General features: G+C 36.8%; 1 protein-coding gene across 1 annotated transcript in view; it reads left to right on the top strand.

Moving 5' to 3' along the window:
* Positions 1-304: 304 nt before the first annotated feature.
* Positions 305-13,737, top strand: part of LOC149773781 (uncharacterized) — a 215,533-nt gene continuing 202,100 nt past the window's right edge. The window contains exon 1 of the mRNA XM_089946020.1: positions 305-2,376. The gene's annotated coding sequence lies outside the window, so the exon portion shown is untranslated. The remainder of the gene's footprint in view (positions 2,377-13,737) is intronic.

Consider the following 13,737-nt stretch of genomic DNA (forward strand, 5'->3'; position numbering starts at 1 on the left):
TAGTGAATTGCAGGCACATCAACACCTTCAGCATTGGACTTAATTTGGATTTCCATTAAAGTTTATTCAGGACTTTTCATATTTAGGACTTGTGTCTGTAATTCTAGGATTATTTTGCAATTTAATTTGCAATAGTGTAAGCTCTTTTTTTTTCATTTTCACTTTGAATTCTTGAGAAAAAAATTATTTGTTGAATTTTAAAACTCTTGCTCCTTTTCATTCATTTGTGTTACTTATTCTAAAAGCATAGACATATATATATATATATATATATATATATATATATATATATATATATATATATATATATATATATATACATACATACACACACACATATATATGTATGTACAGTACTTCCATTAGACATAGTGGTGTAAACTTTTGTAAATTTAACACTTATTTTTATTGTTTCCTTGTTTGCAACTCTTGTGCAATTGCCTTTGACAAAGACTCATTAAGAAATGAAAGTGCATAGGCTAGTAAAATGCTAATTCTGTACAGTTCATTGTCAGCTGCTTGCAGTGATCGTAATCAATTCCTGAAACTCTGCAATCCCTTGTTGGCTCCAGTGCACCTGATATTTCTCACATAGATAGATAGAGATAGATAGATAGATAGAGATAGATAGATGTGTGTGTGTATTTTGTATTATACCCAGGGGCTCTAAAGGTTTAATATGATCATTAGACAATGTTGTTGTTTTTCACGGCGTAAATTAAAGACATTATGTACATGAATAAAAGAATTATATATTGCTGAATAAGTGCATCCAAATACCGCAATGCGATTGAAAATGTGGAGATGGTGACTTACACCAAAATCTTGGATTGACAGTTAATGAGTCCTGTGATATATAGCAACTGTACCGTCATGAAGTTCTATCTTGCACATTGTGAAATGCTCCTAAAACATTATAGAATCTTCATATGAATTTATCACACCCAAAAATATGTTTATCAAATCGGGGTCTGAATAGCACTAAATTTGATGCTGTCATTACCTGACACTAACAAATACTTCTGAAGCCAAGATGGCCTACGCTATATCAAATGACTGGTCCACACGCAAAATTGTCAGTTTCACTTTAAATTTCACTTGTTGATTGTAAATGCTGGCCTTTTTTTTTTATACAAGAATGAGTATGTTTTGAACTTTTAACATTGTATTTTTCATTTTTATGCTAGTCAATATATTTCCAGTGTTGTCAGCGTTCTTAACCCATGCCTAGCAACCATGGTTACAACTTAAAAGGTTTTGATATATTTAACAGAAAGAAACCTAATACAAAATGTTTACATATCTGCTACTGACCGAGTGATGCTAATTAAATTGTTTAATAATGCACAGTTTATGCCACTAGTTGTTGGCTCTCTCTTTTGTACAGTCCGATCTATTCGACAAGCAATGTTTGTTTTTCTTTTAAATTATTAGGACAGATGCATCTAGCTATGATGTCGTAGCCTCATCTTGATTTGTTGTGGTTGCCCACGAGGTAGGAGTAAGGGTACTAATATTAGTACTAAGATGCACCAGCACATTGTTTGGCAAGCTACTGATCTGGTTACAAATATACTTGCGATTTTATTTTATTTTGGATGGAATACAATTTTACATTTTGTGCATTGATGAATGTTGGTATTTAATATGAGATATACAACTGTATTATTCTTTCGTTGTTGCTTTTTGAAAAAATATTTAACACGTTACTCTCATATTTTATAATGGCTTTGGTTTAAAAATGACCATTCTCTAACTTTTAAGATTCCAAAAATTCAACTTTTGAACGAAAATTCAGTGACATTGTTAATTTTGAAGTTACAAAATTCACTACTGGCGAAAATTACAATCATATCTCGGTTGTTTTCACTTAAGTGGTTTTTTCTTTTTTCCACTGGTTACCGAAAACGACGAAAGAACTTGTATTCATGTACTCGACACCTGGAGTTATCTCCCATTTATAATTGACACTATCGCAACTTAAATAAACGATTTTTACGAAACGTGATTAAATGCTAAAAAGGCATGATCTAATATCGAGAATGCATTTTCCATTACCAACACTTTGTGATTGTTTTGGGCAAAAAGTCCGTAAATAATACCGTCAAGTTTCAGGCATTAATAATACTTTGATACCTCCCTGAATTACCCAGAGGTGGCGCTTTATATTTAGCAGTGTTTACTTCCGTTTCGGTAAATTTGATTTCTGCTTAACAGATTATGGCAAATAAAATACAGCTTAAGATGTCACACGAAAATAGACAGAACATGGATAACATAATCATAATGTTTTAAAGTGCATATTCTGTGCATTCATCAACGGGAATCAGCTCAACCATCGATTAACAGTTCCAGAATCAAAAGAGATTTGTAAAGGTAAGTGGTAGAATTGTCATTACTATGATACTGAATAAGGTATAGATCCGTGCGCTATCGGCTATAACGCAGAGTAGATTGGGTTCACTGATATGCATAGTGTTTAGAGTGACCGGATTGCTGTCTCATGATTTTTTCCACTTTGTATCAGTCGATGGAATCAATATAAGAACGATTTGTTGCTTCAAGAAATTGCAGAGTGGCGCAGGAATCAGACATATATTATGACATGTATTCTCTTCAGTACGATGCGGGTGTATATGATGACTCAGCTGTTTCTCTCTTCCTCATTAATTTTGTTACAGGAACTATGTTCTTTTATTTTGTCTCATAAGAGCATTTTGTATGGTTGGTGTTTTTTGTGACAGTTTCTTGTGATCACCTTTACAAGGACTGCTTCATTCAACGCAGAGAAGCAATTGGTGTTTAAGCAAAAGTTATTTACAATTGATTATTTATTAAGGAATAAAAGTTCAAGTCACAAATCCTAAGTAATTTTCGCAAGTGTTTTGATTTAGAGAGACAGCAGGCATCAGTATTGTATTTTACTAAGAACACTATTTAACCAGTATATTCAATGCTTAAAAGTTATATATTAACCATTCTGATTTTGTGAAGGTTAAAGACCAAGACTAACAAATTGTTCTCTGCTTCTTTCTTTTATTTTTTCATCATGACTTGGTGGTGGAGAATCATTTTATGAAGACCCGATTCATGCTGGAGCGTATGCTTTATTATGCAAGCAGTATATTGGGACACTCACTACAAATTAATAAATCTATTTCTACTGACCTTTGTATCCAGATGGTAGGTATAATCCCTCCTATGTTGATCTGTGGCAATAAATCCTTTAGAACACAAACTTTCTTTAGTATTAATCCCAGTCTGAACAGAACAATGTGTATTCAGCAGATATTGACCTGGAATTTAAATTGCTGATGCATGCATGGAAAACAGCATCACCCCAACGGAAGTGCAACATGTTATAACCATCCCAAATATTAGACCCTGTTGCTGTAGGCTTTCTAAAATGTTTAAGATATGTTGTTCTTGCTATGAGGTGATGCTTTCTATGCATGTGTCAGCAGTTCAAATCCAGGGTCAGTAGTCATTGAATATACAGTTGTTCTGTTCTAACAGGGATTACTACTAAAATAGTGAGCATTGTAATGAGTTTAATGACATAGATCAGTGGTGCCAAATTTTTTTGGGCCATGCTGTTAAAAGCATTATTCAGCGCCCACTCGGTAATCCCACCGCTCCAAGGGGGCAATACCATCCTCTTTGGGAACCACAGCCATAGATCAACGGAAGAGGGATTATAAATTAGTATTCTAAAGGATTTAATGCCATAGATAAATGGAAAAGATAAGGACCTGCCATCTGGTTACAAAGGTATTTTGAAATAATTGTATTAATGAGTAGTGTGTGGTTTGATAAACTGCCTGCACAAATCTTGTCTTATACAGTTCTTCTCTGACATACCTAGGTGTGATGTCAGAAAATTCCAAGAACAATTTGTTGGTCTCAGCTGAATGAGAAATCAACACCATAGTACCTTGATTTAAAACTTGTGTGAAGTTTTTTTGTGACAGAAGGAGCTGTTGTCTCACAGCAACTGCCATATTCATTGTGGTTAGTGACTTGGTCTTTTCTGGTATAAAGACTATGATTTTGACAGAAAATTCAGATCATTGTACTTGATGTCCATGAGTGTACTGAATGTATTGAAGAAAAATATATATAGTTATTCATTAAGAGCAATTGTAAGTGTGTGATATAATCAGTTCTGCAAAATAAGATACAAAAGTTGATTGTATAAATGATAAAGGACAAAAGTTTCACCCCAGCTGAATGAGGGTTGACCTAAAAATATCTTGATATACAAACTTGCATACAGTGAATGTGTGTATTCATGCTATAAATGCATGTATGCATGTATGTTTATCAGTTCTCAAAGCTAATTTCATAAGAATGAGAAAATGACTTCTCCCTCAAGATAGAAAAGGGAGAAGTCATGCAAACTGAGGGAGGAATAAAGTTGAATATCATTTTTGTTCATATGTATTTATTGAGTCTGAATATTAAAAAAATAGTCTTTAATGTGGAGTATGAAAAGAAACAATTAAAGGATTATTGATATATGTTTAACAAGCTTTGTAAAATGTAACAAATAACTTTTATTTCCCTTGACTACAAAGTAAATAAATAAGAAAAAAAGAACTTACATTATTGCAAATTAAATCCAAATTGTAATCCAAGAATTAAAACACAGGACCTATCAAGAAAAGTTGTAAGTGAATCACAGTTTAAATTCTGATGAATATCCAAAATGGAAGGCATTGAGTTCTGTAATTGTCAGCATTGTACCGATGTGTCAACAGTCTCTTGTTGAATCACAGAAAATATTATTCTAGTTTTAAATTCCATTTTAATTGCAGTAAATGTCTTTGTCCAAGAATTATCAAAGCATTTTTGTATTTCCAGAGAAAACAATCATTTGAATTAAATAATTTGAAGAAAAATAAAATTCAGCCCAAACTGGTCACAACATAATACAACTTAACATGTCAAATGTTTTTAGCCCTGGATGAGGGGCAGAAGTTCATCCTTCTGGAAAAGTACAAGTTGGTTTACCAATTGACACATGCTTATGTCACGTAGTCCAGGTATGACCTTGACTAAACTTAATGGCTCTTACTCTGAGAAAGATAATTTTAAAAAGTTGTTTACCAAAACTGTCACTGATTTTGGGACAAGGTCAGCAACTAGATACAATGTTTCCATTATTATTTTTTTTTTTTTTTTTACATCAAATTAAAATTTAAAAATAAATAAATTCTGGACAATGTCAAATCCAATTAACAATGTTACATTTCAATAGCATATAATGGAATTTAAAAAACATTAAAACTAACAGGCAAACAATTAAATTAAATATACATAACACTCGATATTAAAGTGTCTGTAAACATTTTTCCAATCATTAGTTCCGGAGAAGTGACTTAATTGACATGATACAATTTTAGTATACTTAACGCTAAATTCATCCACATTTATGTCCGATTTCTAGCATTTAAGAAGCACGATTACGGGATGTCCCTTTTTAAAAACTTTTAGCAGATATTTACACTATTATCCGCAGCATTAATTTTAGTTCGGTTTACCCTATCAGGGTTGTCCATGATGTTAAAATTTTCATATGGATCAGAATAGCAATGCAAGTGCATCCCCTCAGAGTACTCATCCTGCAGCCATGTACACTTTTTTAGTCTGAATATCCAATCAATAAATGCCATTTTCATATTCACACTTTGGTATGTTCTTCATACTGGAAAACTGCACTTTCAACCGCATGGCGGCTTTCAAATAATTTTCCCCTCAGCGAATCTTTGATAACGGCATTGGCGGATCCAGAAATATTGCGGATAAAGGGGCGTAAACAAAAATTGGCATGGGGTCTTTTGTGATGAAACTCTTTGTTTGGGTGGAGGGGGCTTGATGTCCCCCTGAAGTTCCTGAAATATAAGCGTTTTCATGGAATACTTTTATCTGTTTAACTGTAATGAAAATTTCATCACCATCATCATTATCATCATCATCAGTCCCGTAGTCTGGTAGACCGTTGGGACATCGCACAAGACCGAACAACCAGCTTCCTCCATTCCTCTCGATTTTCCATCTTGCTCAGTTGCTCAGTGTCAAGCCTGTCCAATCTCGAATGTTATCTTCCCACCTCTTTCTTTGCGTGCCTCTCATTCTTCTTCCATGTACAGTGCCTTGAATACCACTGCATTTTACGTTTTTTCACTGTGATCAGGAGGTCATCGTGAGGCCCACTGGCTTATCTTATCATTTGCCGTATTTCTTCATTGGGGACATGATCTTTTATGTGACGCCGATCTTTTGGAAACATCTCATCTCAGTGGCCTGTATCCTTTTCTCTAAGTCAGCTGTTATGTTCCATGATTCGCAGGTGTAGAAAAATGTGGAGATCACCAGTGAGTGCATCAGTCTGACCTTTGAACTGAGTGCGCTGCTGTTGTCTATGCAATCTTGGAGAGTACTTCAGGCTTCGGTCCTTCATCTGTTACAATTTCTCCCCAAATATTTGAAACTGTCGACTGTTTCTAGCTTCGTACCTTGGAATATGATGTAATTGCTGATGCCTTTGGTGTGGTTGGTCATCATTTTGGTCTTCTCAACTGATTTCCATACCGTAGGCTGCAGAGATTTTGTCGAGGCTCTCCACTAAGCTAGCTAATTATTGCTCATTTCCTCCTTGTCCATCAATGTCGTCGTCAAAACGTAAGTTGTTGATTGTTCTGCCTCCGATGCTGACCGTCCCTTCATGCATTTCAAGCGCTTCTGCCATGATTCTTTCCAGAAAGATGTTGAACAGTGTCGAGAGAGCAGACAGCCTTGTCGGACTCCGACTGTCGTTCTGAACCAGTCCCTTAAGCTGCCGTTGAAGTATACTGCACTGGTGGCCTTGTCATAGCGGTGCTCTGTTACTGTGATGCGGTCGGCATTGATGTTGCAGTCTCATGATCGCCCACAAGTTGCATACCCTACCCTGTCAAATATCCTTCTTGAAATCCACGAAGACGTGGTACAGATTATGCTGGTGTTGGAGGTACTTCTCACAAAGTATCCCAAGGTTAAAGATCTGCTCTGTTGTACTGCGCCAGCTCTGAACCCTGCCTGTTCCTCGGCAACGATTTTTTTCAGCCTGTGGCTTTAGTCAGTTTAGCAGTATCCTTAACATGACTTTGCTTGGATGGCTTATAAGACTGATTGTACGGTGGTTTTGACACTGTTGCAAGTTGCCTTTCTTGGGGAGGGTGATGATCAGTGATTGGGTCCACGGCGATGGCCATGCTCCTGTTTTCCAGATCTTGTTGCAGATGTTTGTGAGGGCGCTAATCATTGCTTCTCTCCCAGCTTGGACCAGTTCTGCTTGGATGTTTTCTACTCTGCTGACATCTTTTTCAGCGATCTCACTGCGGCTTCTACTTCGCGTAGGATAGAGTGGTTGTCGTTGTTAGTTGCTGGAGGGACATTCAGTACCTCTGGATCTACTGTGGCTCGGTGGTTGTAAAGTCTGCACAGTACTCTGTCCATCTTTCCAGAACATCTTTTTATTCTGTGAGGCAGTTTCCGGCTTTGTCCTGTAAGGAGGTAACCCGCCGTTGTTTTGTTCTTGTTAGAACTTGGACCAGCTGGTATGCTTTCCTGATGTTGTTCCTTTTCAAGTTTCCATCAATGTCTTTGGACTGTTCTTCTATCCAGTTTCCTTTTGCATGTTCCATGCTTTTATTGACTTCTCGGTTGACTGTACTGCACTGCCCCTTCTGTATCGTTCTTTTTCTTCTTCAGTTCCCTCTTGTCACACAGGTTCAGAACCTCAGCTGTGACCCAGGGCTTCTTGACTGGTCCATGTCTACCAAGGATCCAGCTGACTGTTTCGGTCGTTGAAAATTTAGTCTTGGAATATTCGGGTTATTTCGCGCTCATTCTCAGTGGTGTGGGCTGTCCGCCCTCACGAACCCTCGAGAGCTCGATTAAACCAAAACTCACTTGGAGCTTAATCTGGACTGCGTGGAGAGTTTAACATTGTTTGGATACTGTGCTTCTTAATTCGGTCACAACAGCTGATGTAGTCGCCGGTATATTGCCATGGAGTAGTTGTCAACTTTTGGTAACGCTTCGGAGAAGGTGTTTGCAACTACCTCACATCCGCGGTTCGGATAGCGATTTTCAAAGCTACGCCGTATGACTTACATATAACCGGTTAAAATCAGGTCGCGTTCCGCAAGAGTTTGCGCATGCATGCTTAAGAGATATTAATATTTCCACTGGCTGTAGCTGAGTCATGCACATCTACCCAGACGATAAATCATTTTGCACCGAAAAATGCTTATAAAACTTACCACTCTTTTCATATTTCATGATTATCAGTTTGGTGATATCAGCCCGGGCTTGTTCTTTTATCAATCATCAAGAAATGCCGCACAAATCTAGTAGAACTCTTTCTGAGCTTCACGTTATTCTTCAGTACACTAAACACAGCAAGCGATTTAATGCCGTAATAATATAATGAACTTACAATGTAAATTGAACGTCTTCGTCGATTGCACCCCTCACATCAGCCACTTCCCGCTCACCAATAACATATTAAGGTCTACCAAAACATGAGCCTTTTTCCATGGATTCGCTGTCATGTTTGAAAAGACGTAATGGCCTCAAAATTGTTGGATATGATAGAGAATTCGACACGGAAACTTTTGTCTAATCGGCCTTGGTCTCAGTTGGAGAGTACCCTAAGATCGCCTGATTTTACAGTTTATTCTTTGCTCAGTACCATAAATATTCTTCATCGACATTTTTATGTAACTGTAAGGGACCCTGATGGCCGAGTAGTCAGAAGCGATCGCATTACTGATCACTGCCATCTCACCTCTGTCCATGTGTTCGAGTCTCAGGCTCGGACAGTGTGGGTATCTGTGGACGTTTGCCAGTAGTTTCCTGTAAATCGGCGATTCTTCCTGTGGTTTGAACCACGTTTCCCGGGTTTTTCCTCCACCTTAACCTGGCCGTCATAGCATTAAACCAACAGCAATATCAGTGTCAGTTACATATGCTATGTCACAAGCGTGTATCTGCAGGTGTCCGGCGTGCGGCAGTTACAGGTGCCTATGATTCTATATAGATTTAAAGAATCAAAATGTAAATATAACAAAATATTTAGAACAAATGCCATTTTTAAATTTTAAAAAAAACAACATTGTTGAATCATCTATAAAGATTTAGCCAATATTTCTTCACTGCTTACGTGGTCATCCTCGCATTTATATTTGGACATTGGAAAAAAATAACAAATTAAAGTGATAGTATGTGGGCGGGGTACAAACGTTTGCCGTGACGCCCGTGGTGAGATAGATACGATACTGACTTCACAGGCTTTATATGGCAGCCATTATATTTGGTGGAAGAATAACGCTGAAAGAACCACCGACCCACGGAAAGCTGTTGCCAAGCTTTCTCACATAGCCCTGTTGGTCAAGACGGAGACTCTAATCCACGCGGACAGAGGTGAGATGACTGTGATCTGCAAGAGTGATCGCATTAGACAACTCGCCCATTCGGAGCACCCGCTCACATATTTCCAAGATGATATACGGCAAATAGGAAGTGTTAACATTTTTTCCCCGTTAAGCCTCTTGTTCATTGGGAACGGACACTTTATTTAAAGCTTTTTTTTGACAATTTGACATGTCAATTTGACCTTTTTTTATATATATCTTTCAGCTGTTGAAGGAAACCTGACATTATTTCATCTGCTAAAGCACAATGATGCCCTTCTTAAGACCATGTTTTCCTGGTAACATTACATTGCTTTATTTTATAGAACATATTAATATTCATGTTATAATGAGTGTTGGAGTAATGTTACTTATGCAAAATGTTGCCAAAAATGTATGTAGGTACCAGCGTTTAACGACATCGCAATACGATATTAGCTACATGGAATCTACTTAGGGTAAAGTTTTAAAAGTATAAAGTTAAATTGCACATCTGTTCAGGAAAGTGTTGCAAAGTCATGTAAAAGTGAATATACAGATGATTGTACTGGTTTTTTATTTATGTAGTATATTTTTGCGTCAGTGCTTAAGGGCGTTATTGGATTTTATTTTCCACGCGTTGATTCGTTTTTAGATATGTACCATCAATTTTCAGTATCAGTCATTTCGTTTTATTCGTAGAATCGATTTAGAAAACCTGTCCGTCTGTCTCTCGATCTCGTAATCAAGATTTTTAATGGTGTTGATTCGTGTTTGTATTTTCTCAAATTCTTCTTCTCGTTCATTGTTCATATTGCTTGCTAAATTATTCAATTTCGAAAATTGGCAAAATGCGACATACATCTATTTTTCGATCGGAGAATGGAGACAGTCTGATGTGATTAAGTATATTGCACTTGGTAACGTTTTTCCGTGGATAGCAGTTAAAATAGAAGCCGGGTCTAGCTGCTAGGCACCATAATTTAGAAGATGGCAAAGATTAGACGATTTGGTCGCAGTCATATAGTAAGTGAAATAAACGGTAGGTACTAAATGCATTTACAATATACGCTGATAATGAAAAAGAGCCCTGCAGCACGCCGTTTGTCTCAATAAAGATGTCATTATAGAGTGTGATCAGTAGCTATGATCGTGTAACCCCTTAGGAAAGAACGAAAACTAACTGTCGCTTATGTGATTGCTGAATTGTGTTAAGCTACTATTGCCGTAATTTTCCGGCTATCAGATATTTGTGAATATGACTTGGTGTGGTTCTGTGAATTCCGTCAATATTCCTCTATTACACCAGTTACCCGACCTTTGTTAACGATAAATGGTTTATTAAACACATTAAGAAGATAAAAGAAACGCGTTTAAAATTTGGTAAATTAATAAGCATACTCCCCATCTGCCGATCACATATTTTTTTTTTTTTTAAAATCGGATTTGACTGACATGAATGTGCTCAGCACACACTATACTACCGATAGATTTTGCAGACTTTAAAGTTACGATTGTCAGTTCCAATTGTCGAAGGGTAACGCTTATCCTTGTTGAAGTTCAAGGCACTGTACTTTTTGAAACAATATTCAAATTAACTTATTAAACCAGGTTGTAATTTTGCTTAATCAAAACCAATTTTTTTGCATGACAATGTACTAGATAACAATTTCAGTCCAGCGTTTAGTTCCAAAATTTCCTCGACAGCAAATGCAAAAGAAAACCACTAGTTTCCTCCTTTTTATTGGATAGTATCCTTTGTTCGTGTTTTAGCCTCTTTCATCTTTGAGATATATTCACGCCCGTTGATTGTTCTAAAATGTACATATAAGCAATAATTGGAAATATGCCGATCTGACGAGAGGAATCCCGTAAAGATACACGTCCGTTCCCATCTCTCTTGTCTGAGATGATACGTGGCTTTCACGGTGGCATTTACTAATAGAAGTCCATAAATTTGTTTATGCATGTCAGGAGCTATCAAGATGGAGTATAATCATTGAATTTCACCTAGAAAAGGCGAAGAAACTCTCGGCACGGGAGAATTATCTGTCATTATTACCCTTTCAAAGAGGATGAAAGATAGCGGTTCTCCGCCATTATTTTTATAAAATACAGTGTACGCAAATACGCTGTGCGATTCAGAACAAAACTATATACTTCCCAACGTTAAGCTCACGTTGTGGACTCCTATGTCGATTCGAGACTTGCGTTTCGGCTGGAGATACATTTATGATTCTGTGCTCGCGACAAGAGCATTCACTTTGATTAATATATTATTATTATTTATATGCCCCTATTGATCAGTACCCCGTGTATTGGGGCAATATGACTTCAGTGAACATATACGCTGTAATTAAATCAAACCGATAGGAGTACCTAGATTGCATTTTTGTTATTAGAAATAGACGACAATATTTGATTACTTTCACTAGAATACGCTTTTTTAAAATAAACGCCGCCATTAGGCAGAGCGTATTATACTGATATTGTCCGTCATGGTTTCCGCACAAAAATTCCAGTTCAACACAATCGAAAGCTACCAAATTTTACGGATAACTTGTACTTGACGTATCGGGAGAACTCTTTCGATTTGAGATTGTAAAAATATTAAAAGTTCAAGGTCACTTTGCCTAAAATTAGAAAAATGCTTCTGTTCAACAATTCTGGTTTTCCGCCATCTTCAGTTACTAAACTTCGTGGAGGACTGGCACATTGGGAAAAGTAGAACCCTATCTCTTTGGGTATACTATGGCAACGGTCAATCTGACTGAAAGAAGAAAACTGGTTTATGAACAGTAACTTAAGTTCTTCATCAACAGTTCTCAAACTCAGTGGATGGCTTTGTATAAGGAAGAACCCAGTTCATTTTTTGTCAAAAGGCTCGAAGGTCAAGATAATTGTGACGATAGGAATAAAACTGGTGATTCGGCAAAATAACATGAATTCTACATGACATGCCTCGCATGCGGTAGCGGAAAAGGCTAATAATTTACGGGTTAAAAGGTTAATTGTTTTCTCAAAACCGATTACTTCTGTCATGGCATTATGGGATTTCGGTATGCACCCAAGATTAAATTTCCTCCGAAATTGAATAGCTTTGACAATATGTCAATCTACGCCCCTCCGAAACGAAAGATTTGAACAACGAACGTGCACCAAAAAGCATGTACAATATTGTGTTTTGTAAAAATACGTGTTAACACATATTTACGAAGAATTTTATATAGTTTAAATTATAGTCAGCATATATTAGAATGACCTTATCAAGTCAGGAAAATAAACAAAGTAGTGTTTTTTGGGAACAGTTTCTTTACTTTTGACAAATAGAGTAGGTCGGCGTAGGGATAATATCCAAAATTGGATAGTAAATCGCCAGAAACAGAGTCGCTTATTTAGCGGCAATGGCTCAGAGTATGGATGACTATTTAAGGGGTGAGGTGGAGGCTGTCCTGTTCCTCTAAATGTATATTAGAAAACGTGCAAAGATGTCTTAACGCAACAGTCATCATCTTTTCAAACCATGATGGTTACTGGTGGTGCTGGTGAGAAGCCTGATTTGTAAAGCTTCATATTTAAGAAGCTTATCAAAATTGACTTTGTCTGTTTTTGGTGGAGTTTTTTTCAGGAAACTAAAATATTAACAAATTGCTTTTGATGTCAGGCAATTGAGTATTTGTATCTATTTGCAATTTGCAGTGAAAATATTAACATTTATAACAATATCCATTGAAAATAGCGTCCCTTTTCAGAAGTCTGTATTTAACAGAATCTACAGGAAAATGATATGTGCGTTTCCCAATAGTGTACTGCTAGCACTACGTAGTGCTGTCGTTACTGCCAGAGAAAAAGGACTTTAAAGTCGCTCAGATATTGATCAAGGATGTAATTTATTGTGTATTCCAGTTTATTTGGGTTTACATGGGTATGTTATATGGTACCCACTGTCTGAGCTTTTCCCTTAGATCAGTTTCTCTGTGATATGGTGGAGTATTCATTTTGTTCCATGAACATTTCCTATGTTTTAGTTATTTGTTTGCTCGGGTTTTAATTTTTGTATTTTTTCTTGCCTGCTGGCTTAGAGTTAGGCTTACACAGGTCGGGGGTAGGGGCAAACTTGTAGTTATCATCTATTAAACTTTATGGATATAGGCCAAAACAGGTTTAGAGGTGAAATCGGGGAGGGGGGGGGGCAAGTTTCCAACCTCCCGCCCCATGTGAATTGTTTAATGAACTCCACTTCAGGTGTTACATTAGCCTGAAGAGTTATTTGAACACCGCCAAACGCGATAAAATA

This window comes from Sinohyriopsis cumingii, unplaced genomic scaffold (assembly GCF_028554795.1).
Source record: "Sinohyriopsis cumingii isolate HCF-2022 unplaced genomic scaffold, ASM2855479v2 utg000573l, whole genome shotgun sequence".
In the NCBI taxonomy this organism is placed as follows: Eukaryota; Metazoa; Mollusca; class Bivalvia; order Unionida; family Unionidae; genus Sinohyriopsis; species Sinohyriopsis cumingii.